Genomic DNA, 26,787 nt, shown 5'->3' on the forward strand with positions numbered 1-26,787 from the left:
ATCTCCCTTGAAGAAGTTGAGAATGTAGATGTTCTTTGCTCTTGAGGACCCTGGATTCCAAAATGCACAGTGAAGGAATTTTGAGAGTTTATATAGAGCCTTGGGGAGATCAGAATCTTGCACAAGCCATTAGAGACATCACTTTGGCAGTTTTTTCTTTTCTTTGTTTCCTTCTTTTTCTTTCTTTTAATTTCTCCACCTTTCATGTTTTCCCCTCTCTTCCCCTCCTCCGCCCTCCTCTTCTTTCTCCCGTCCAGTGCAGCCCTTCTAGACACTAAGAAGAATCTGCTATTTCTACAATTGATCAACACATTAAAAAAAGTAGTATGAATACAAATGCTCTTTCCTTCATTGGGATGGGGTAAAAGGCATTAAACAAATCATATAATTCTTTAAAAATATTGATGATGAGGTGGTTAGAAGGGATTCCCATTTTTTCCTTAAAATGTTTTTTTTTTAGTATACGAGAGCAACATTGGAATAATGGCTTGTTTTAAGTGAGAGTCATGGAATTTTCCTTGGCATAGACAAATTAAATAATGCAATACTTTCAGATTGAAACCTACTTCCTTATTAATCAATTGTGTTTTGTTAAGCTTTTCTGATTTTTCTTTTTTCAGGCTTAGGTCTGATGGTTAAGAAACAGAAATAAATGGACACACATGGAAGTGTTTTTCTTTTCTTCTGCTGTTCTCCCAGTTTCTGGGTAGTTTCGGAGGGATTGCAGGTGTAAATTGGCCTAGTTTGATAGTCAATTATCATTTAAAATAATTTTGAATTGTTTAACAGGCAGATTATAAGTAATTTTCGCATCCTGAAATAGAACAAAATAATTAGCTTCTGTTTCCTATGTGTTTAATATTTCAAGAACAAATTTACAACTTGTAGCAGTTTGAACTTTAGCTCCATTTATGAAGTTTATATTTTTAGTCACATCTCACTTTGATAAGCTGGTAGAGTAATTTTCTTTATAAAACATACTTGTGGCTTTTAATTGCAGTTAATTAGACGTTTTATTAAGCACACGAGGACACACTCTCTATAAGTATGTATTCAGCACACGAGGACGCACTCTCTATAAGTATGTATTCAGGCTTTAAACATTTATTTGTTCATTCATACCATACCAATTTCCTGAAAGGTGATTATCCATGAAAACATGGTACAAATAGAACTAAAAGGGCGCAAGACAAAATGGAGAGCTAAAGGTGGTGGTGGCTGGAGAACTTCTCAGCAATGCTCTCTGTAATGGAAGTTTTGTTTCTATTCCTGTCTGGGATCAGAAGAGGTAGCGGGGAGGCATGCAAATCTGTGCATGAACCAAAGACGAAAGGGGACCTTGTATTGACCAGAAATAAAACTATGCTTTAGAATCAGATAACCCTGGATTTCAGTCCTAACTGACCTAGGGTTACGTACCTGCTCAACCAGACTTTCAGTTTTCTTATTTGTAAAGTGAGGGCAATGGTGTGACTTCCTCGTAGGGCTGCTGTGAAGAGTGTATGAGATAATGTATGTGAAACACTTAGTATAGGTGTTCTCCACTGGGGGACGTTTTGACTCCCAGGGGGACATGCGGCAATGTCTACAAACATTTTTTTTGATTGATACACCTGGTAGGGGTAGCGGGCTGTTACTGTCATCTAGTGGGTAGAGGCCGGGGACGCTGCTAAATGTCCTATGACGTGCAGGACAAGTCCCACAGCCATTATTTGACCCCAAATGTCAGTAGCACTGGGGTTGAGAAACCCTGACTTTAGCAGAATGCCTGGCCCAGAGCACAGGCTTCAGAAATCTTAGTTCTTATCATCATGTTCATGTCATTCTTGTCATTAGTGTCATCTGTCGTTGACACAAAAATTTTCAGTTGGTCGCCAATTCTTTTTCTTCCCTTGAACATGTTTCTTGCTCTTTTTCCATTCCTTACCTTGTAGGTGAATTTATCTCTGTATCATAAGCCTAGCTTTCTGTCTCAGCCTTTCCAAATACTCCCCTGAATTTTTTTTTCTGATTCACACACTCACATCACAATAAGATTTCTTAACCATTTATCTCCCGTCCTTTGTCAAGTATGGTGGGTGAGAGTGCATGTTCTAGAGTGAGCCTACTTGGACTGAAATCTAAGCACCACCACCTGCTGAAAGTGTGCATTAGGCAGATTAATTTTCTGTGCCTCAGTTTTCTCATCTGCAAAGTGGGGATTATGTTGTATCTTCTCATAAGGTTGTTGTGAGCATTAAAGGAAATGAGCTATTGAAAGCTCTGATGCAGTGCCTGGCACAAAGAAAGTGCTCAGTATATGCGGTTGGACAATTAAGTTCACGAACTCATCATAGAAAAAGTGCTACATGCCTCATTGCTGAATATCACTATGGTCACCTTCGAAGTACTCCCCTTGGGAAGCTGTGCACCGACAACAAAGCCTAGTTCACCCCTCAAAGCAATTTTGGAACTCTTTTCTGGAATGGCCATCAGAGCTGTCGTCATATTCCCCTTGGTGTCCTGAATGTCATCAAAATGTCTTCCTTTCAATATTTCCTTTATCTTCAGGTAAAGAAAGAAGTCATTAGGAAACAGATCAGGGGAGTAGGGAGGGTGTTCCAGTACAGTGATTTGTTTACTGGCTAAAAACTCCCTCACAGACAGTGCCGTGTGAGCTGGTGCATTGTCGTGATGCAAGAGCCACGAATTGTTGGCGAAAAGGTCAGCTCATTTTCGTCTAACTTTTTCACACAGCCTTTTCAGCACTTCCACACAGTAAACTTGATTAACTGTTTGTCCAGTTGGTACAAATTCATAGTGAATAATCCCTCTGATATCAAAAAGGGTTAACAACATCTTTGCAACAAGTTCTTGAACTTAATTGTCAGATCTCGAATATTATTTCATGAGTAAATAGATGGTGCACCGGCTTATTTTGCTTTTTCATCTCTCTGGTTGAGCTTCAGTTTAAATTAATAAGTGAGCTATCTTGATAAGTAATAAAGAGTACAGAAACGTCTTGACGGAGTAATCAGGTATGAGAAGTGCAGAATCATGTGCTTCTCCAGTACAACACAGTAGCCTGGAGCCACTTAGCGACTACTTAGCATTTGAAATGCGGGCTGTCTGAATTGAAATGTCCTTTATGTGTGACATACACGGGAACCTAAAAGACTGAGTGCAAAAAGAAAAAAAAAAGGACTGTAAAGTGTCTCAGCAATTTTTAATATTATATGTTGAAATGATACTGTTTTTATATATTGGGTTAAATGAAATATATTATTGAAATTAATTTCACCTGTTTGTTTTTATATTTTTAAAAGCGTGGCTACTAGAAAGTATAAAATTACATGTATAGCTTGCCTTATATTTCCATTGGGCTGTTCAGGGCAGGCCTAAGAGGCGAGGCTTCTCGAATGGAGGTGTGTCTGCCAGAATCAGAGTGCCTTCCTGTTCCTGTGACACTCTGGGTATAGTCGTGACTAATAGATGAATGGCAGCCTGTCTCTGAGCGCAATTCAGCTGGTGAAGTTCTAAACTGGGGACATGTGGATGATAATGAGCTCTCTTTGGAACTTGGAATTATATGGAAGAAATGCTTTCTATCTGTATAAATCTAGAGTGCACCTGGAGAATAGTTTCAGGCGGCTGCCTTTGTTTCCAAAATAGAAGATATTGAGCTTCTGGGAGAGTTGCTGTTCTCTGCTGCTTTTGTGATCTAGTCCAGTGATTCGTGGTAAAAAAGTGAAGTTTACACACACACACACACACACACACACACACACACACGCACACACACACACACAATCTCCACATGATTGACTGTATTTTGGGGGTAACCTTGTTTTATAGGTTGACTGCTTCATTGCATTTTAAAGACTGGTTGGAGCTAATGTACTGTACAATCCAAAGAGTCTCATGTGGTTATTTTTAATACAATATGCTCTCCTATTTGCTACCTTTTTGGGGGCCTAAGGTGTGAAGTGATTTATTCTATTTAAAGATGAAAATCAGTAGCAGCTCTCTGTATAATATTGCTCTGCAGGTGTTGATCTCTTAATTTATATTTGAAAGTTTCTACATGGCGCTTAAGAATTCAGTTAGGTTGAAACATTGATAAGTGAGATGATTATTATAAATAAGTCTTTGAATATAGAAAGCTATGACAGTAATCTCAAGATTATAAAATTGTAAGAGTAAACTGCATAGGGTCCAGAAAACCTGTCTTATAGTAGTCTCTGGTATTTCTTTCTGCGTTAAAGACGCCCTAGAAAATGCAGACAAATTTATCAAATCAAAAAAGGATTATTCTCTTCCATTTAGTGGTCACCATTGTTTGTTTCGATGCATTCCTTTCTGTTCTTTGTTCTATGTGTATTTCCTCTCACAGAAGTGGCATCATGTTTTGCTCATTTGGCAAATATATTAGATTCTTACCATGTATCAGACGCTATACTAGACATTGAGGACACAGTGGTGACTGAGACTGGCCACTCTAATGGGAGAAACGGGACAGTAAACAGTTAATTTGCAGTTCAGTTCGTGAGGGATTTGCCGGGGAAGAAATGGCAATGTGGGGGCCCCTAAAGAGCCCTTACAATCATAGGTGCCTCTTCCCTTTGAAAAAGTAAACCTAGGGGAAGCCCGTTTATCTACTGTCTTCTGAATGATATTTTAGAAACAGCTTCCTGTTTATTGTAACTTCTTTATTTACTGGACTTTTTTTGCCATTCTGGTCCTGCTACCGTCCCCCTACTCTACCCTTCTCTTAACACCTAGCCCAGTGGCAAAAGAGAGACTTTGTTCTTTCACATCATTTCTTTGCTGGGAGCAAGTGAGATTTTCTGTGGAATAGTTGGAACCAGCTCAGTCTTGCTCACTGGGAGGGATGGTTTCCATCGTAGTATCAATGTTACTATATCAAGGTTTCTGGACCTTGGCAGTGAATACCCTATCATGTTTCTTTTGTGGGCAATAAGAAAATTCTGAGAAAAAGAGTCAGGTGAGTATTTTCTGAGCAACCTGATTTGGTATCTGTATTAGTTTATCTATTGTTACATAATAAATTGCCCCTAAACTTAGTAGCTTCAAACAATGATATTTATTCTCTCACAATTTCTGTGGGTCAGGAATCTGGCAGCAGCTTAGCTGGTTTCTCTAGCTCAGGTCTTAACAAGTTGTCATTGATGTGCCAACTGGGGCTGTAATCTCATCTGAAGGCTTGACGTGGGGAGAATCTGCTTCCACGCTTCTCCATGAGGTTGCTGGCAGGATTCAGTTCCTTTCGGCGTGTTGGATAGAGGGCCTCAGTTCCTCACCGGCTGGTGCTGGAGGCTGTCCAAGGTTCCTTGCTTCAGGGCCTCTCCACAGGGCAGTCCACACATGGCAGCTGGCTTCCCTCAGAGTGAATACAGCATTAAGAGAGGGTACAAATAAGGCAGAAGTCCCAGGCTTTAATAACCTAACCTCAGAAGTGAGCCCATCCCTTTTGCTACGTTCTCTTCAATAGGGGCATTCCAGTTTGCACTCAAGGGCAGGGCATTCCACAAGGGCATGCATGCTAGGAGCTGGGGTCACTGGGAACCACTCGAAAGGGTGCCTATCACAGCTTCCTTAATGGTTCTCTCCCAACTGCTATGCCCTTAGGATTCAGTATTTCCTCGTTGTCGTTAGTGGATTGCCTTCCATCTGCAGCCTGTGCACCCAGTGAGGGCAGGGACCATGTCTGTCTTGTTCACAGCTCTGTCCCCAAGGCTTAGATCTGTGGCACAAAGTGATGTTCAGTACGTATTTGTTGCCAAGTTCTTCCTCCTGCTGGGTCTCCTGGACTTACCCTCTTTGCCAAACCCTAAGCCAGGACCCTGGACTTGACCTTAGACATAATTCTGGCTTCTCTTCCCATCAGGTCCCATGTTTTGGGAGCCCTTTTGGCCCCAGAACTCACTTATCCTTGCCTTCATTCTCCCTTTTCTGCACCTCTCTCCCCTTCCTGACCCTGCCTTCAGGGTCCTGGCCTCCTCATTTTAGGAAGAGAGTTTGGAGTCTCTTTCCCAGAGGGAAAGATTTTGGTAAGAGATTACTGTCTAAATCTCCCTCGTTATGGGCAGATACGACCTGGTAACCTTGGGAGCCTCCTGGGTCCTCTTTCTTGATGCAGGTACTGAGGAAGAACATACAGGGAGGCCTGGTCTCATCCTTTCCAAAAAAGGTAAAATAGGAAGGTAAACTTCTTGGACCCTGAACAAGTAAGTGCTCAGTTAGATTTTGGGAGATTCCAGTTTTTCATACTCAGCGGTAAAGTGTTACACTGAAGCTGACAGAGTTCAGCATGAAATAAGAGAGCTAACCAAGACTAGCATTTTCAAAAGAAATGTAAAAACAGAAACTTTTCTTGTTTTGTTGGTGGTTGTGACCTTTGCTCTGTTGATGTCTATTTGTTACTCTTCATATTAAGCTTCCTGGTTGACTTTTATTCTTTTATCTTGCCTCCTGCCGAGTATCAGCCTTTTTAGGAATGGGGGTAGTAAGAGCAGGGCCTGTGCACTTAGATTGCTTAGCTCCACCTTTCATGACCTTGGGCAAGTTACTTCACCTCTCTCTGTTTCTTCATCTGTAAAATGGAGATAATGATGGAACCAATCTTTAAGATTAAAGGGAGGAATAAATGAAATGATATCCTCCAAGCACTTCATGCATGGTCTGGCATATAATAAGCACTTAGTTAGTATTCGCTGTAGTTATTGTTTGAAAACAAATACTGGATGGCCTCTCTGCACTGAGCAGAGTATGCAAGGTGTGAACTTGACTGAGGATGTGATTATACAAAACAAACTGGGCAACTCTGCTTTGGACCAAGGATCGGCAAACTCGGACTAACGGTCAAGTCAGTTCCACCTCCTGTTTTCATACAGCCCACGAGCTAACATACATTTTCATTTTAAAATGATTGAAGAAAAATCAAAAAATAATATTTCAGAGCACATGAAAAACAAATTTTCATGTTCATAAATAAAGTTTATAAAATAAATTAAAAACAAATAAAATTTAAAAACACAAAATTAATTACTTAAAAATAAAGTTTTACCAGAGCCACACACATTCATTTAAGCACTGTCTCTGGTAGTTTTCGTGATGCAATGGCAGAGTAGTTGAGTAGTTGTGACAGAGACCAAATGGCCCACAAAACATAAAATATTTGCTATCTGGCCTTTTACAGAAGTTTGCCAACCTTGCTTTAGACCAGTATGCTGTTGTCTATTTCCAGCATAATTTGGGAGGGGAGGGGATGGTGAAATGTGGAAGCTGAAAAGTTCTGCAGCTAATTCCCTATTGAGTCTCAAGTATGCCTTCATGATATGGTGATGCCCCAGGTTATTCATACCCTATACTCGAATTTAGGAAGTAATACATCCGGAGAATGAACAGGCTAAATGACTTTCAAATTCCCTCCTCTTTTTAGTTTATAGAAATTGACTCTGTATAAAAATAGCAAGTTATTGAATCTACTTTTTCTGAAATAACACAAATATCAGTATGATATATAGATTTTTTTTTGGTTAGTATTGGCCTGGCTTCCATGTAATTTTGTGGGATCATTATAACTAAACTATATTAGTTAAATTTCCATTAATATTAGACTGAAAATGCTGATGAAATGCTTGTCTGGTGCATAATATAGACTGTTACAATACATGAAATTACTTTAGTGGTTATCTCAAATAATTTGGAAGACGATTGCTGACACAAAGTCAATTTTAAAACCACAGTGAAATGGAATACCAAAAGGGATTTATATTCCCTATTTATCAAAGTGCTATACAAGTAACTAATGAACAGCTGACGATAAAAATAAGAATTTAATTTTCAGTTGCTGAGTAATGATGAATTTTCTGTCCCCTGTGTACATTTGTTTTTCTTCATATGAAGCTATCATACCTGAGTTGCTATCATATGGTCAAATATATGATATACTTAGGTAGCCCTGTAAATTAGAGGTTACTAGCACAGGGTATAGAGTCCAACAGATTATAGCTGGGTTTTAGCTCCTGCTCTGCTGTATGACTTTGCTCCCATTTTCTTAGCTGCAGTTTCCTCATCTGTACAATGGGTTCATTAATAGAACCTGTATTAACAAGCTGTTGTGAGGATTAAATGAGAAAAAAACCATGTGAAGTACTTGGTGATAGTGCTTGGAATATAGTGAAAGCTTATTGAATGTTAGATACAGAAGGTGCCAAAAAAATGTATACACATTTTAAGAAAGGAAAAAACTGGGGGATCAAACATGGTGATGGAAGAACTGACTCAGGGTGGTGAACACACAATGGGATTTATAGATGATGTAATACAGAATTGTACACCTGAAATCTATGTAATTTTACTAACAATTGTCACCCCAATAAATTTAACAAAAAAAGAAAGGAAAAACTATTAAAATTGTAATACTCAATATATACTGATAACAAAAGATGAATACTAGTCATGTGTATACTTTTTTGGCACCTCCCAGTATATATTGTTACAATATAACTAGCCTTAGCAATATTAATAATACTGATAATGCTAATCAATATAATTCAGATGTCCTGCTATCAGTGGGAATGTGAGAATACTATAGGCCCAACCTGTTTAGAGCCATGCTGCAGCTTGTAGCGCTTACAGTTCTCAGAATTGGAAAGCATGGAACACCTCCTAGCCACAGAACTCTTGAGCTCATTTCTTTGGGGGTAACTCTCTTACCCATCAAAAGCATCATAGTCTTATTTTGGGCATCTTGCCAAAGCGCCATGAGCTCATACATATTCCTCCCCAGGGCAACGGCTGGCACAGCACAAGAAATCTAAGGTCAGGTGGCATGGAAACTCTTAGTGCCTTTCCAGTTTTCTTAAGCCATAGCATATGCAGAAAATGGTAGTGTTTACATGCCACTGTGGAGTGAGCAGATAAAGTTGCCAATGGCTGGAGATGCCTGGCTGGCATGATGGAATCAGTGACTTCTCAGCACACTGGTAGCCCATTTTTGGCTGTGCTATGGCATATGGTTAGGAAGCTCCATCTCTGAGCAGAGTTGGTGCCGTGGTAGAATGTCAGGCTATCCAAGGACTCCAAGTTTGCCTATCTGGGAAGGGCATATTTATAGAGGGTAGCAATTGCACCTGAACCCTTGGTGGGTGGGTAGAGGTGAGAATGTGCTACCTCATTGAAGAGTGACCGTCCTTCTCTGCCTGCTGTGATTTCTAGTGTCTGCACATGGTCCTGCTATTTGTGTGGATGTGTGTGTGTGGTTATATGTAATGTGGAAATAAATGAAGATCACCCAAATGATAGCAGGCGATTCAGAGCTTGCTGTAACAAGGAAGGCAGCCACCATCACTTGCATTTGATAGAGAACCTCGTAGGCAGTTGGTAGAGTGGGAAGGCTCTACAGTGAAAAAAGAGGAGCCTTCAGTTATATATAGTTTAATTGGCACGGGGAGTCTACAACAGGCTAACTAGAAGGAATGCATCTGACATAATTGGTTTCGGGGAGAATATTTGGCTTCCTCTGGTTGGTCCTAAGTTAGAAGCAGGGACAAAAAAAAGGGAAACTTGCAGTCATTGACCAAATCCTGACTGTTGCAGGTTGGTTGCAGCAGAGTTTTTGGGTCAGAGTTCTATTGTCATGGCCATATCCATTTGTATATTCAGTCTCTCAGCCCTCTTTTCACCATTCTTTTGCTTATGGGTGGTTGATCAATTCAGGAAAGGCTAGAGATCCAGTTCTTCGCCTGTCAGAGATTATCCAGTTGTCTCCCTAGTCAACTGTATTGCAAGATCTTCTTGAATGTTTTATTGTTGTATTAGCAGGGCAGCCATTTTGACCACTATGATAAAAATGAAGACAATCAATAGTCTCTGTAAGGTATTTCAGAAGCAGGAACAGCAATTGTTCAACCCAGGCCAAAGAACGAATTCCACAGGCCATGAGGATTAACCTTAGAAAGCCAACTAATTGTTTCCTGAAGGCAATGTTTAACCTATTTTACCTTTCCCATTTCATTGATCCAAGCACAACAAGCAGGATTAGCAATGGCACAGACACCACTGTGACTGGCCAACACGAAATCTAGAGCAGTGCCGTTGTCCATAACTACTGGTGCCAGTGAGTTGAGACTGATCTGTATTCATCTAGGGCAGAAAGGGTGTTATTAATAACTTCTGCCAGAGCTGGTCATTAATTTCTTACCGATGGTTCTATTTGTAAGATTCCCATCACTGGGAACATTGCTCTGATTGTTTGCATAAACAGTGAGTCAGTCATTTCCCCAGGTAGAATGCTTGAATAATCAAGGGTGGCCTTATTTTGGAGCTCATGTCCTTGGTGATTTATAGACTGGAGTGTCTGTGCATGGACAGGTCTTGGAATATTATTCCTAAAGTACGTGAAGTATTAGTCGGAGGCAAACAGAATCAGGCATCTTGGCCACAGAAGAAGTAATATCCTGTAGGTCATGGACATACAGGACAAAAGGAATTGTTCATAACACACAATCAGAACTGAAGCATCAAATTAACTGGGTGACATATTTGGATCTCTAAGATCCAAATATTTTGATCTCTAAGAGACTCCTTCAGGTGGCAAATATTTTAACCACTACTCTAGGAAATTTGTTGAATTCAAATGTGAAATTACCTAGGATGTGAACAACAGATCGGAATAATTAGTTTTTTTTTTTCTTCTGGGAGAGAAGGTCACTAGCAAAGTCACAGATTGATTTGTTTAAGATCCTTTAGATGTAAGTGGAGATGCCACTGACTGTAATGTCCTATGTCTCATTTGATGAGACTGGAATTGCCCAGAGGACTATACCATGCTTTTCTACTGATAGATGGGATATCCAGTAGTTAGTAAGATTCAAGTAGTGGCTACTGCTTGGGATAATCTAAGCATGAGTATTTTCTGAACTGACAACTATAGTGAAGGGGAAAGAAAAGAGAAAAAGGGCTATTATGGATGGACAACTATCAGGTGTCTATAGAAAATGAGAAGCATGATTATAAGGAGGCAGATGAAAAACAAAACAGGAGTTAGATAGGCGTCTTTGTCCAATGCCTTGAGTGGAAACTGTTCCCTATCTGAAGTTATCAGCTTGTTCCAATGGTCTTGGGTCAGCTGTCAACTTCTGAAAATTGGCTGCTTCTAGAGGATCTCTAAGAATCCTCAATGAACAAGGTCCCCATGTTGGAGCAGCCGTCCAATTTACAACCAGAATTCTGCTTTGCTGGTTGTGAAACATGAACCAGGGACTGATTTCTTGGAGTTTCACTGCTGTATTTATTGTTAACCTTATAATGTCAGTAATGACAAGGTTCAAGAACAGTTTGTGTCTGATGTTTCTTCCAATTGATAAATCTGAAGATCATGGACATACTCTTTAGGAAGATGTTGTCGGAAGGGGGCCTTCACCTATTGGTGATAGGGCTGGGTGTACCTGCCCCTTGAGTACCTGAGCCCCTTGCAACATTTTGCCATGTCTGTGTACAGCAGAACAGAATCTAGGATTTGAATTGAAATCCCGAAGCATATGGGCCTTCCCGTTATTCATTCATAGGAGTATAACTAAGTGTCCCTGATGTGATGGACCACATGGCCCTAAGGACAAGTGGGTGTACCTTTGGCCAAGATGAAAGAGCTGCTGTTAGATCAGCACCTTCTTTACCTCCCTAAAGTTATTTTTCAGTCTGTCCTGAAAATCTTTTATAGTTTTATCTTTTCTTAGCATGATTAAATTATGGTCCAGAATATTTTTGTTGGAAATGAGTTACGTATTGCTTTAAGAAAAATTTTGCCCTACTTTTTAGGCCTTTTATTTTGTTTTATTTTTACCCTCAGGTTTATTGAGGAAAGAGATCCTGTAGGTCCTTTCCTAGGGCAATCCAATTAGCTTTTGCTCTTCAGGATTTGGATTGCAACAAATGGGTGCAAGTTGATAAAAGTCTGATAACCCTGGCCATATGCACTTAAAAGAATTGTAAATTCATCGATGAATAGTTGCTGGTCCTGTCTGGATTTAGGAAAACCCTTAAGTGTAGCTCTTCATCGAGCTCAGGTCCAAGGTTTAAATTCTATAGGTGCCTGAATACAGGCTCAGGGGCAAGATGGATCTTTAGACACAGCTGACATTTTAACGTTCTAGGAGATTCAGTGGGAAAGGTAGGGAGCCTGGCTAAGGGGAAGAGGAGTTGACAGAGGTGCAGAAGAATAAAAGGGAAGAGGGAGAGCTGGATAGCGGGAGGCAACTGGAGAACAAGGAGCGGGAAGATTTACTGGGAAATGAGTCTAGTATGTTGTTGCTTAAGACGGTTAAATTGTTCATTAGCTTTGGCCAAAGAATCTTTTAGTGAAGCAGCTTTTTCATTTATTATTATTATTATTTTTAATTACAGTTTACACTCAAGATTTTATTAGTTTCAGGTGTGCAGCATAGTGGTTAGACATTTACATAATTTAAGAGTGATCCCCCTGACGAGTCCAGTACCCACCTGACACCACACACAGTTATTACCATGTTATTGACTGTATTCCCTTTGCTGTATTTTACGTCGCTGTGACTATTTTGCAACTACCAATTTGTACTTCCTAGTCCCTTCGCCTTTTTTTATCCAGTCCCTCCATCTCCCTCCCATCTGGCAACCATCTGTTTGTTCTCTGTATCCACGAGTCTGTTTCTGTTTTTTTTTTTTTGTTTGTCTTTTAGGTTTCACATATAAGTAAACTCATAAAGTATTTGTCTTTCTCTCTCTGGCTTATTTCACTTCGCGTAATACCCTCTAGGTCTATTCATATTATAGCAAGTGGTAAGATTTCATTCTTTTTATGGCAGAGTAATATCCCATTGTATATATGTACCACTTCTTCTTTATCCAGCCATCTATTGATGGACACTTAGGTTACTTCCATGTCTTGGCTATTGGAAATAATACTGCAGTGAACATAGGGATGCATATATCTTTTCAAATTAGTGTTTTGGATTTCTTCAGATAAATTTGAGAAGTAGAATTGCTGGGTTCTAAGGTGGTTCTATTTTTTATTTTTTTGAGGAACCTATACACACTGGTTTCCATTGTGGCTGCACCAATTTGCAATCTCACCAATAGTGTACGAGGGTTCTCTTTTCTCCACATCCTCACCAGCACTTGCTGTTTGTTGATTTATTAACGGTAGCCATTCTGACAGGTGTGAGGTGGTATCTCATTGGGTTTTTTTTTTAAATTAATTAAATTTATTGGGGTGACAATTGTTAGTAAATTTACATAGATTTCAGGTGTACAATTCTGTATTACATCATCTATAAATCCCATTGTGTGTTCACCACCCAGAGTCAGTTCTTTTTCCATCACCATATTTTGATCCCCCTTACCCTTGTGGTTTTAATTTGCATTTCCCTGATGATTAGTGACTTTGAACATCTTTTCATATGTCTATTGCCCATCTCTATGTCCTCGTTGGAGAAGTGTCTGTTCAGGTCCTCTGCCCATTTTTAATTGGCTTATTTGTTTTTTTGGTGTTGAGTTGTATGAGTTCTTTATAATTTTGGATAGTAAGCCCTTATCAGATGTATCATTGATGAATATCTTTCCTACTTAGTAGGATGTGTTTTCCTTTTGCTGATGGTTTTTTTTTGCTGTGCAAAACCTTTTTAGTTTGATGTAGTCCCATTTGTTTATTGTTTCTTTTATTTGTTTATTGTTTTGATATATTTCCTTGACTCAGGAAATATATCAGAAAAATTATTATTAAAAGCAATATCAGAGAGTTTACTGCTTATGTTTTCTTCTCAGAGTTTTATGGTGTCAGGTCTTACATTTAAGTCTTTAATCCATTTTGAGTTTATTTTTATATATGGTGTAAGAAAGTGGTCTAGTTTAAATTTTTTTTGTATGTAATATTTGTCCAGTTTTCTTGACACCATTGAGGAGACTGTCTTTATTTATCCCACTGTATATTCTTTCCTCCTTTGTTATAGATTAATTGACCATATAAGTGTATGTTTATTTCTGGACTCTCTTGAGGCAATTTTTGAATCAGAATTTTGTTTGGAAATTCCACCAATAAACAGTGCTGCCCTTTGGGCCTGAGAAATCTTATCCCTGCCCTCCTTTTCCCCTAAGGCACCTTATCTCTCAGACAATTTTGTTGAAGTCAAACATTGTCTAGATTGTCCATTGAAAGTGGCCTTGGTGAAATTAGTCGAGATAGGTGCAAGGATTAGTATTGTAATGAGAGTACATGTAAAAAGCAGGAGTTTTTCCTGGAGGAGGAGAGGAATAAGACTGAGATGACCCCGTGAGAGCTGGTGGTGGTTGAAAGTGATGTTTGTGTTTAGACCCTCCACCTGACAGTTGGCTGCTTTCAAACACAGACGTGACCATCTGTGGCCCCCTAGCAGGAAAACCAGAGGGGATGCTGTTTCTGTATTAAAACCAAATTCTCAGGACAAAAAGTGGAGATGGAAGGAGAACCTTATGTGGTTTTATTGGTGACTCAAAGAAAAGCTTGTCCCAGTGGACTCTGGTCCAGTGAAAACCACAAAATCACTGATCTGTGAGACTGGCTCAAACAACAGGCTTACAGGGCTTGTTGCCCGTATTCTACCTTGTGATTCTTTTTATGTCAAACAACACTTCTAGGTAGCACACCACAAATAGAAGGACAAAAGAAAGCAGAAAGGGGTGAAAAGAAATGGCTTGATTCCTCCAAACAAATAGCAAACAATAGCAAAAGGGAGAATAAACAACCAAGGAGCTCAGTGTACAGAGATTGGTGTTCAGACCCAGTGCTGTCTGTCTTACTGTGTTGACACAGACTTAACAAGCTCTGAGCAGCAAGGCACAAGAAGCCTCCTTGGTAACACACCTAGGAGTCAGCAAACATTTTCTGCAAAGGGCCAGATAATAAATATTGTAGGCGCTACGGGCCAGAATGTTTTTGTTGCAACTGCTTGAAAGCAGACATAGATACTAGGTAAAGGTATAGGAGTGGCTGTGTTTTAATAAAACTTTATTTATGGATACTGGAATTTGAAAATTATGTAATTTTGAAATGTCATGAAATGTCATTCTTCTGATTTTTTTTTAAAGTTTATTGTTTTTTTTAACCGAAGTACTGGGTGTCAGACATTGTTATAAACTCTTCATGTAAAGGATCTCATTCACTTTCTTGATAACATTATGCAGTAGATTCCATCATTATTCCCATTGCTCAGATGAGGAAACAGAGGCTCTGAGAGGGACTCCGTGAGTGGTAGAACTGTGGTAGTCTTCCCCTAGAGGCCCTGGCTGCATGAAATTCTTTTAGCCACCAAGACACAGCATCGTAAATACACACGTGGAAGTGGCCAGGGGCTCAGTCAGTGGAGAAGAATGCAGTCCTCACTAGGTGCCTGGGTCCCTCTCCGGCATTCTATCACCAGGTGCCCTGACTGCCAACAGGAGAAGGTCATAACTTCTATCTTTTTATTATTTGTTAATAATTAAAATTTTTTTTAATTACCGTTGACCTACAATATTATATGTTTCAGTTGTACAGCAACATAGTGATTAGACATTTATGTAACTTACGAAGTGATCACCCCGATAAGTCTAATACCCATCTGACACCGTGCATAGTTATTAGAATATTAATGACTGTGTTCTCTGTGCTGTACTTTACATCCTTATGACTGTTTTTATAATTGGCAACAAATTTTATAATTTGTACACCTTAATCCCTTCCCCCTTTTCACCCACGCCCTCAACCCTCCTCCCACCTGGCAACCATCAAAATGTTCTCTGTATCAATGAGTTTGTTTCTGTTTTGTTTGTTTACTTATTCTGTTTTTTAGATTCCACATATAAGTGAGATCATATGGTATTTGTCTTTCTCTGACTTATTTCATTTGGTGCTTGTATCTTATTTTTACCTCGCTTAAACTTTTGGCAGTTTTAAAATGACAATTTTTCTTCCTCTTCTGGATACAGAGGCAATACAAAACAAGCTCATTATGAAAAATTGGGAGATGTAGAAAAGCTTGGAAAATAGAATCTCCTGAATCTTGCCATTCAGATTTAATCTTTGTTAGTATTTAAGAGTATATCCTCCCTGTCTTTCTCCCACACTAGTACTTTATAGACATTTTTAAACAGCTTATTGAGATATAATTTATGTACAGTACAGTTTGCCCATTTAAAGTGTAAAATTCAATGGTTTTTGGTATATTACATTAATTAAAAAAAATCTTAGTAAATATATATATAACATAAAATTTACTATTTTAACCATTTTAAAGTATACCATTCAATGGTGTTAATTATATTTACAATGTTGTGCAGCTATTGCTACTATTTCCCCACATTTTTCATTACCCCAAACAGAAACTCTGTAACCATTAAGCAATAAGTGTCCATTCCCCCTCCCCGCAGCGTCTACTGGCCTCCAGTCTACTTTCTGTCTCTATGAATTTGCATGTTCTATGTAGTCCATGCAAGTGGAATCATGCAATATCTGTCCTTTTGTGTCTGACCTATTCACTTTGCATACCAGTTTCAAGTTTCATCCTCTTGTAGCATATATCAGATGTAAATACTCCTTTGTGGCCTACTTTTTAACTTACCAGCATATTTTGAAAATATTCCTGGTTGGGCAGGGGCTGGGCAGTGGAGGTGGGCCGAAGGGTATAAACCACACGAAGGAGTCTGGAGTTGTTCTGTAGGCAACGGGGGAAGAGCAAAGTTTTTTCTTTCTTTTTTTAAGCAGGAGAATGACATGCTGAGATTTCTGTTTCAGACACACAGTATCTTGACACAGGTGTGGAAGAGGTCTAGGACAGCGTGATTTTGGAAGCCCTGGTCTTCAAACTTGAGTAAACATTAGAGTTGCCCTCGGTGTCTATAAGAATGCAGATTGCCTGGCTCCACCTCAGAGGTCCTGCCACCTGGGTCTTGGAAGAGGCCAAGGAACCTGCATTTTAAACCTTTGTCCTGGTTGAGTTTTGCAGATGGTTCCTGGACTTTATTTTGAGAAATACCGGACTAAAGGTTGGAAGACTAATTTGTAATTTTGCCCAATTTAATTTTTAGCATTGCATTGAATGCTTTTTCAATTTATAGTGAAGCAAAAGATACTCTGTAGTTGCACTATTCTTTCAACACAAAGAAAATTGACACCTTTGGATTTATTTTGACAGGAAGAAGCAGGTGATGTCGCAGTGTCACTGCCTAATCACTTCTGCCTCTCACTGTATAAATTCTCTTCCCTAATTAAGGCATGTACCTTGCTTATACCAACTTGCGTTTCCAGCTCTTTCGGATGAGAAGCCCGCTTTCTCTTTTTCTTCTATGGCCAGTGGTGTTTGGTGTCAGAGTCAGCAGTACTTGATTAATAGATTTGAAAACAGGGGCTTAAATTCTAAGGTTAAAATATTGCATGTTAATTTTTTATGCTGTGGATGGCTTCTTCAAATTGAAATTCAGCAACTCTATTTTAGTTTTTAAATTATGGCCATTTTTATTCCTCAGGAGTTTATTCCTGAGGTTTGATTACACATTTAATCTATTTCTCATCACAGTCCTTTCTATCCTCCTCTCTTGTTACTGTATTCTTTAATGTATTGCCATCCACAGATGCAATTCTTTATTTACCTCTATGTCATAAAAGTATCACGAAGAAATGAAGTTCATTATACTGCCATATAAACTGACTACTGTTTGTTTCTGTATGTGGTTGTCCTAAAAGCAAATTGTAACCATCCTGTTTACCTCTCCCAAAAGAGACCAGCGTATGAGGAGATGACTTCCTTTATTAGACAGGTTTGCCAAATGCTGGGCAGATTCTTGAGACATCTAGAAAACTCAAAAACCCCAAGAAAGGCTACCCAGTACGTAAGGAGTAACCTCCTCCCAGCCGGTACAGGCTTCCAATGGGACACGTGTTGTGTGGGAGGAGGATGGCATCTGTCAGGAAGAGCCCACTCTCACCCCCTTGCAGATGTAAATAGCTAATTGTTCCTTCTGAATAGATGCGTCTGTAATTGTTTCTGCATTTTTGTAGGAGAAAAAGTAATTCGAGGCACCCTGGAGACACAAAACAGGAGCCTACTCTGAGAGTGGAAGTGAGACCATCCACCCATCACCAAAGTCAGTAATTCAGAGTGTTTCAGAACCAGGGTGTGGCTGGTTTATCTCTGGTGTCTCTTTCATTCCCCATAAGGGTTTTGAGCCCATTGGTGGGCTGCTTTACCTGAGGACTTTCATTCTGAACCCTGGGAAAAGCAACGTTTTGGAATAGAAGGAGGAGAAGCCCTGTTTTGTTTGTTTGTTTGTTTGTTTCCTCTCTTCATTTCTCCCCTCTCAAAGTGCTGTATGAGACTGGAGTATCTTCCTTATTTTGGCCTTTATTTTCCTAATCTATAAAGCAGGAAGTGGGACAAGATGGTCTCCAAGTAACCTGGCATCTCTAACATTTAAAATCCCTCCTTGATTTCCTGGCAGCTTGGTCTGTGGACCTTTCTTCCTGTGTTTACCCTGGTTTTGGTCAACTCGTGTTCTTCCTTTCCTTTGGCAAGAGTTACAGTGTTTAGTCTTTATCTTGTCTTCTTGGGAACTGTCCTGAATCTTCCAGACAGAGGATTGGCTGAACTTTAAAAGTTCTGCCTGCGTCAATAGGAATATACCTCTTTCCTTTCTGTAGAAGTGGTGTGTGTAACTGAAACAGAGTTTTTTCAGGAGAACCTTGAATTCTTGAGTGTGAGTCATTCATGACTTGCAGCTAGCATCACGGGAGCCGTACTGAGGATAACAAGGAAGTCGTGCTGTCATTTGAGGTCTCTGTGTGTCTTGGGTTGTGTCCTGCACCTCTCATCCATATTTGGTTTCTGGTGCATCTCTTAGGGGGAAATGCAGAGAGCCGACCCTGAGGGCGTGACCCCTGGCCCTCCCTACGGCAATCCGCACCATCTCCATCACGCGGGACTGCTGAGCTCTGCTCTGCGGGGGCTGGCTCACTTCTTGATGTCCTCGTGAGTATGCCATGGTCCGTGGTCTAACGCCCAACCAAACTTACTGTGTTTGTTTTTAGTTTTTGGTTGTTTTCAATTTCTTATTCTTTTTAGTGAAGTTCTTCCTAAAACATAGACTATTGAGTCTGACCTTTTACCTGTTGGTTTCTGTTGGAGACGTTGTGCTAATCTCCATCACTTTCACTTTTGAAATGTTCTTTCCTTATTTCTTACTGGTCTAAGTCAAATATGCTATTAGCTTGTTCTGTTTTCCATTCTGTGTCCTAAATATCAAGGATCCTGTAATGCTCGCATTTCTCTTGTCGGCTGTTTTGGCCTCGTTGGACCTCCTTTGAGGAGGCGTCATCTTTTTCTTCCATGTGTTTCACGTCAGCCGTTGATGGCCTCGCCTCCCAGAACATCTGCACCCCCTGTCCTTCAACTCACCCCACTGTCCTTCTTCATCTTCTGTACTCTGTTCTGGTGCAGGAGCTGCCCTGCTGGTCTCTGTCTGCCTGCAATTTATCTGCAGAACCTACTGCACCCTCGATAGCGTGGCTGACAAGAGGTTTCACTGTCAGCCTGTTTCCATTTCCCTCACAGCTCAGTCATATACCTCCTATCTCACTACCACCAACATACAAGAATCTTTCCTATCTCTGTGCTTCTGTTTGCATGTTTACCCCAAGCCTGGATGGTCGTTTCCTTCTTTTCTGACTGGCAAACTCTTATTCATCCTTTAATTCCCTAACTCTTACATTGCTTCTTCACTCCTGGATCAAGTCCCTTCCTCCTTGGAGCTCCCATAACACATTATTTTTAGCCCCGGAGAGCACGTATTTTACATTGTATCATCATTACTTGCTTCAGTCTTTCCTTCCCATTAGACTATATGCTCCTTGTGGGCAGGAGCCAACCTTAGTCTGTCACAGAGCTTGGAGAAGTTAGGGGCAATTAGGAAGAGTTTTTGTTACCAGAGAGGGTAGTGTTCAATCCTAGCTCACTGCTTACCAGCTGTGTGGCCTTGACAAGTCACTTCATCTGTATAAGCCTTGAGTTCCTGACCTGTGAAATGGAAATAAGATTGTACAGTTAACCCTTGAACAACATGGGTTTGAAATATGTGGATCCACTTATGTGTGGATTGTTTTTCAATTAATATGCAATTGGGCTTCTGTATCCCTCATATCCATGGGTTTCCAATCCACGGATTCAATCCTCCGCAGATTGAAAGCAGTATCTTTGATATGTGGCTTTGGAGGGCTCACTGTATGCATTGTTCTATGCCATTTTATATAAGGCGTTGCTGCAGATTTGGAGCCAATCCCTTATGGATACAAGGGATGAGTGTAGTTAAGTTTTTGGGGAGTCAAAAGTTATGCACAGATTTTCAACTGCACAAGGTTTGGTGCCCCTAGCCCCCACGTGGTTCAAGGATCAACTGCCTTTGCATGCTGGCTATAAGGATTAGAGAAAACAACACAGCGATTCATAGGCTGCCTGGTGCAGGGCAGCTCACAGTATTTATTGAACAATCAAATGGTGCGCTCCTTGATTACTTTACCTGATATCCTTATTTTCTGAGGTCTTTTTTTTTTCATTTCAATTTTTTCCTGATCTCATTTCTGAGTTGTATATTCTTGGCATGGATGAGCAGGTTCCTTTGTGGGAGGGTGACACGAAGTGGAGAACGCAAAAAGGAAATTGAGAAACTGCCTTCATTTGGACAGCGATGATCCAATTTTAACTTGTTCTGTGATAGACTCCGTAGCCTGGTTAGATACACGAGGCACGATGAGCGTGTGGTGCAGTTTTTAGCAAATGTGCTGCAATTTGTACAGATGCACATCTTTGCAAATTCATGCTCCCTCATCACAAGCTCAAGGGGCAGTGCACACGTGTTGAAATAAACTCCTGCTGACTGAGTGAAATCCTTGTCAAAGTGTCACCTTAGACCGTCCCCCTTCCCAGAAATTTTATCGCTTAGCATTCTCTTTCAGCTCTTCTTTCAGAACTGCATATTCTTTAGAACCTCCTCAGTGATGATAGTAAGCCAACCTTAATGAAACAGTAGTAATCATAACGTACACGTATTGAATCCTTACAAGCAGTCAGGCAGCATATTAAATGCTTTACATTTAAGGTGGATTTACCTGGATTTAATATGCATTTACATGCATTTTCCCCATTTCACCTCAGAACAAGCTCATGGGGCAGGCACCGTCATCTCATATTATAGATGAGGATACCAAGTCTCCAAAGACTAAGGCCTTGCCCACATCTGCAGTTACTGAGTGTCAGCATTGAGATGTGACCCAGGGAATGTCTGGCTTTAGTTCTTATGGCGTAAGCCACCAGCCTGAGTGGGTGTCTACTGCACAGTGTAGATGTATTTGCTTTTTGTAAACTGAGTATGTCTGGTCAATTAGGTGATAGTTGTAATATGTTACCTGCCCTGAGTAGGTGAGCTAGATTGAAATACGCTTTTGATCTACTAACTATTTAAAACACTTTACTGTGGACCTAAAGAAAAATCTAGGAAGACCACTTTCGGTAATTCCAATTTAAATGTATCACAGTGCCTCTTTTACCTTATGCTTATAACTATTTGGAAGTTTAAAATAATGTGCATGGAAAGTAAAACAACAGACACTATGGCAGTAATTTTGTTTCATGCAGTTTGAAAATCAAATCCTCACATAAGAGGATAGAGCAGAGGGTGAGGGCTAGTGTTTGGTCCAGTCGCTTTAGAAATATTGTTTCATTCAATCAGGAACTTGTGCCGTCGTCATTTTTGTTCTCATGTTCTAGATGAAGAACTTGGTGATTAGTGAGACGCAAGATCATTCCAACGGTAAACTAGTTTTCTGTGTCTAAAATTCATGTTCGCTTCACGGATGACATATCAGCCCATGGGGAGAACAAGGGTTTATTACTTTGTAATCAGGACCTGTTTCCCCTTTGGTCTGCCCAGCCAGCATGGGGCTTGTCATTAATCCATGATTTGCAGAATTAGGGCAGAAGAAGTCTTATGGAGGAGGAAACATTATATGACAATGTGGTTTACTATATGGCAGGTTGATGTCTGAGAATGGAATCAGGCCCACCTGGAGGGGGCACTGTAAGTGAAAGGGGCTCTGGGAAGTGATTTCCTTGGGGCTTGCCATATTTATTTATAATTTTAAAAATTGCATTGTGAGACATGAGGTATTTGATCCCTTAGGTCATTCATTCCACTGAATGTAATGGCTCTTTCAAGTTTAACAATGGAACGTGAAATCAGGCCTTCTGAAATGACCCTTGATCTTTAGTTAGCGGAAATGTTTTCTGCGTGGTCAAAGTGGTGAGAGGTGGTACTCTACGTGAGACCTGCGTCAGGAGGCCAGAGGCTGCAGTGGCCTTGTGAATATCTCCTGTGGACACACGTGGGTAGCAGAGCAGCCAAGAGACTTGGATTCCATTCTGTGTCCTCGCACTGAACAGGTGTCGTGGTTCCAGCTTCTATCAGCCTGGTCCTATACAGGCTGTGGAGATGCAGAAGGCAGCTCTGTAATCAGACTGCCTGGGCTGAAACCCCAGCGCACACCTAACCAGTGAGTTCCTTCACTTTCTGAAGCTTGTCTGCTCAAATGGGAACAGTAATGGCCTCTGCCTTATGGGAGAGTTGTGAGGTCTTCGGGAAACAGACACAGTCTGGCTTCAACAATCTCTTACTGGTTGTACAGGTTAAGTGGGTACGTCTAGAGCTGTGCTCTCTGGGCTGGGGGAGTGTTGCCAAGGGGCTGCTAGCCCACTGATTTTACACAGAGTGTAAATCAGCCCACTGATTTTACACAGGGGTGTTTCCTACAGTTCCACGGGCCACTTGTTTTTATACTGCTGGTGAGTTAAGACCCGTTGTTTTTCATTTTTAAATGTATAGTCTGTGGCTGCTTTCAAGCTACAATTGAAGACAGAGTTGAGAGGCTATGAGGATACATGAGGATAACGTGGCCTGCAAAGCCTAAAATATTTAGTATCTGGCCATTTATAGAAAGGTTTGCCGAGCCCTGATTTTGTGCCCAAGACAGACATGGGCTTGATTTCCAGCTCCACTATTTACTAGCTGTGTCATTTGGGGCAAGTTACTTTTCCTCTTTTAGCCTCAGTTTTCCCAGAGGTAAATGGGGGGTAATGATATGTACCTGGCAAAGGAAAATTAAGTTAGGCCAGTTGTAGAAAGATTTGGGCATGATGTCTGGAACATCACAAGAGCTCGAAAAACAGCTGCCTGCTGCCCAGTGTTCAGAGAATAACATGAGACCATGTTGGGTGGAGTTGCTCAGGCAGGGCTGGCTTCTTAGAGGAGGGGTTGTGGAGAATGTGTAGAAGCTGGGTAAACAGACACCAGGACAGGAGGGAAAGTCAGAATGAAGGCCTTACCTGTGAAAGTAAATGCTCGGCCAGTGTAGGTGGAATGAATAAAGAGAGGGCTAGACCCTGGTAGGCCTGAGGTCTGAGCTGAGGAGTCAGGTGTGAGCGAAGGGGCACAGACAGATTCCAACCTAATGCCCAATCTAACTCTAAGCCAGATCTTAGCCAAGGGCTCAGTCCACCCACGTGAGCCCCCAACACCTGTAGGGATCAAGCTAATGCTCAGATAAACGTTACCCCCAGGTCACTTTACCCCAGGACCTGGTACGTACCTGTATTGCTGCTTCCTGGTGCTGTTTGGCACGTGCTCCGGGAGCTCAGGGAAAATGTTCAAATTAGCTAAGGAAAATTATAGTTGAGAAGTTAGATCTGTTGTTTCAAAGAACACCTTCAGAAAATTCCAAATGCGACTATTAGTGATTTGGGGGTTCCCCACTGCTCTGAATCTCTCATACCCCCATTAAAAATAGTTTGTGGCTGATTGTACAAAGCGGCCATTGTCTTTGACAAAGAGCTTGGATTTGATTCTTTGAGAGGTGGGAAACAGCGGGAGCTAGTGGCCTTGGTTTTTCAGCCTTGCTGACTCTGCTGGATTGCCAGGCTGTCTGACTCACTGGGCTTCTGTGTAGAGCCTCACTAATTGGGTGTAATCAAGACCTCCCAAGGAACTTCAGAGACTGCATGGTCCTGTGCAGCCTGATTCGTCAGCTCCCCGTGGAAAGTATAGGACTCGAGCAGACAGAGCAATTTTGGAGCCTTCTTAGCAGTGTGTGCGTGATCCCAAAGGTTTTAGGTTATTTTTGGGATTCAATGGACTTGTTTTTGTTTATCTGAGAGGGAACTAGGAACCAGACTATACCCTGAGATTGGGTCACAGAGGCATGGAAATATACAATAGGCATTTCTGTATGTGGTAGAAAATTTCTTGGGATAGTCATTCGACTCATTGTCTGGAGTACAGATTTAGATTTCTATATGTTGAAAAATGGAATAATAGTTCCTTCTCCTTCCTAGAATTATAACATTCTCAACTTAATATATACACAATACCTACTTGTGGTAACAGACATTGGGACTCTTTTGTCTTTCAGCAAATACATCTGACATGCTTTAAAACAATGTTCTCTTCCTTCCCAATGGTTGTGATTAAAAATAAAGGATCATTTTTAGAACCTAGTCTATTTGCAAGTCCTTGGCTTTCACATGTTTAAGGGGGGAGTGGTTGCATAAGGAAATAAACACGTTCTAGTCCTTGGCATTTGATGATGCTTCTGGGTCTCGCTATTTGTCTCAATCTTGCATATTGTTTCATTTATCTGATTTTTCTAAACCAAGGATTTGTGTGCTAATTCAAAGATAAAGGTGTCAGAGTCTGCTCTGGGTAGGGCTGTATTAATTCTAGAAGTAAATTGGCGTTCAGTAAATTCAAAGGAGAAGCCCTTAATTTGGAGGGGATGGGTTAATCACTGAATAAACACAAGTAACTCTTGTACAAGTAGAGCCTACTGTATGTTTGAAATAAATTTCAATTTCGAACTATCTCTTGGACACCCACCATGTTCGGAACTTAGGTGTAGGTTGGAAAAGGTGTGGTAATGAGGAACGCATGAAGTCCTTGCTCTGATGGTGTTAGGACAAACACGTATAAAACAATTAGAGAATTTCATATTGATGTACACGTGTGTTTCTCGGGATTGACACTACTTTGGGCTGGTTAATTCCTTGTTGCCCGGGCTGCCCTGTGCATTGTAAGAGGTTTAGCAGCATCCCAGCCTTTACTTACTAGATGCCAGTAGCACCCCTTCCCTAGCCATGACAATCAAAAATGTCTCCAGACATTGCCAGATGTCTCCTGGAGAGCAGACTCACCCCTGGCTGAGATTATAACCCAAGTACCAGAAGTCCATGGCAGGGGCTGCTGGTACCCAGCAGAGGAGCCATGTGGGGAGGCCTGTGAGGCTCTGTAAATGGTTGCCAGTCCTCACTGTGTTTGCACACGTATGTACTGTGTTTTGCAAATATTTGTAGATTCTATTGTGGGGAAAAAAACTACCAATGTATGTAAAACTGTTACTGAACTCAAAGTAGCGTTTGGCTATTTCTGTATTTTCTCCTTCATGAGATGATACAGAACGCGCTTGGTGATGTTGAAGTACCTGGAGTGGCTTTGGGTGTGGGCTCTGGCACCAGACCGCCCCGTACCCACCACCGAATTAGCCGTCTGACTCCGAGTGAGTGTCTTAGTCTATGTCTCAATTTTCCCATCTGTAAGATAGGAACAACATTTGCACTTAATTCAGTATCATTGTGAGGATTACATGAGATGTTGCATATATGGTTTCCAGTATAGTGACTGATACATAGTAAGCATTTAATAAATGGTAGGTATTACTATGTCTTTTGGGGAGTATGCAGTTTTTTAACCCTCAAATTCTAGAAACCGTTCGTTTTAAGTGCTATGACACCAGAATGGGGGAGGTGGGATGAAGGGAGCCTCCTTGGGAAGGTTTCATGAAAGAGATTGAATTGAGCGGCATGGATGGGCGGTATATATATATTTGCATACCACTCAGTGTCTAGTTGCTTAGGCCATGGGGCCACAGGAGGTAAGAAAGCAGGTCCAGGCGTTTCCAACTTTTGATGAGCAAATGACTGAGTGTGGTGGATAGACTCTAAGGTGCCTCCATGATTCCTACCTCATGGATTCATGACTTGGTGTGATCCTCTGCCCTTGAATAAGAGGAAGACATCTGTGACTTGCTTCGAACCAATAAAATACAGTAAAGATGATGGTATGTATGTGATTGCTAGTACGTGATTATGAGACATAATATTGTAATGTCTGAAGTGCAAGGAGATGCTCATTCTTGCTGGCTTTAAGGAAGAATGTGGCCATTTTGTCAGTTACATATGGAAAGGGCCATGCGGCAAGGAGCCTCTGGTGACGCCAGTCAACAGCCTGTAAGGAGCTGAGGCCTTCAGTCTGGCAGTCTGCAATGAACTGCATGCTGCCGCTAATCACGTGAGCTAAGAAATGGATCTTCCCCAGTTGAGCGCCAGATGAGAACCCAGCCCTGGCTGACCTGTTCATTGCCGCTTTGCAGAAGAATCAACTTAGTCATACCAGGACTCCTGACCCACAGAAACTAGGAGATAAATGGTGTTTCTTGAAGCTGCTAATTGTGTGCTCATCTTGTTATGTAGCAGTTGATAACTAATACAGTGAGTGTGATATAGAGATATGGATGACTAGGAGCTCTCACCAGGCAGACACTTTAAATGCCACGTGTCCAAGTCTGAACTTGCTACCTACCCCCCACCTTATTCTGTGTGCCTTTCTGAGGGAATGTTTCCAGCATCCTAACCTCACAACCACCAA

The 26,787-nt window shown here is 40.9% G+C and overlaps 1 protein-coding gene across 1 annotated transcript in view; it reads left to right on the top strand.

Moving 5' to 3' along the window:
• Nucleotides 1–26,787, top strand: part of ERC2 (ELKS/RAB6-interacting/CAST family member 2) — a 931,911-nt gene that overhangs the window by 96,424 nt on the left and 808,700 nt on the right.

The sequence above is a fragment of the Rhinolophus hipposideros genome, assembly GCF_964194185.1.
Source record: "Rhinolophus hipposideros genome assembly, chromosome: 14".
Lineage (NCBI taxonomy): Eukaryota > Metazoa > Chordata > Mammalia > Chiroptera > Rhinolophidae > Rhinolophus > Rhinolophus hipposideros.